Below are 212 nucleotides of genomic sequence, written 5' to 3' on the forward strand. Positions count from 1 at the left end.
TCTCAGCTCCTTTCCTCTCCTCCACCTTAAGCTGCCTTAGAAAGAAAGAAAAAACTATAGCCTTCGCAATGACCGTGAGGAAGCCAGTCTGGTCCATGAGAATGCATTAATAGTATGGAAACAAAGAAATTCCTCAACCCACTTGTAAGGTATCGAGACTCACTCTGTGGATCGAGGTTTGTTTACATCTGTCGACTCGCCAGATAGTGATA

Source organism: Penaeus monodon, chromosome 22 (genome assembly GCF_015228065.2).
Source record: "Penaeus monodon isolate SGIC_2016 chromosome 22, NSTDA_Pmon_1, whole genome shotgun sequence".
Lineage (NCBI taxonomy): Eukaryota > Metazoa > Arthropoda > Malacostraca > Decapoda > Penaeidae > Penaeus > Penaeus monodon.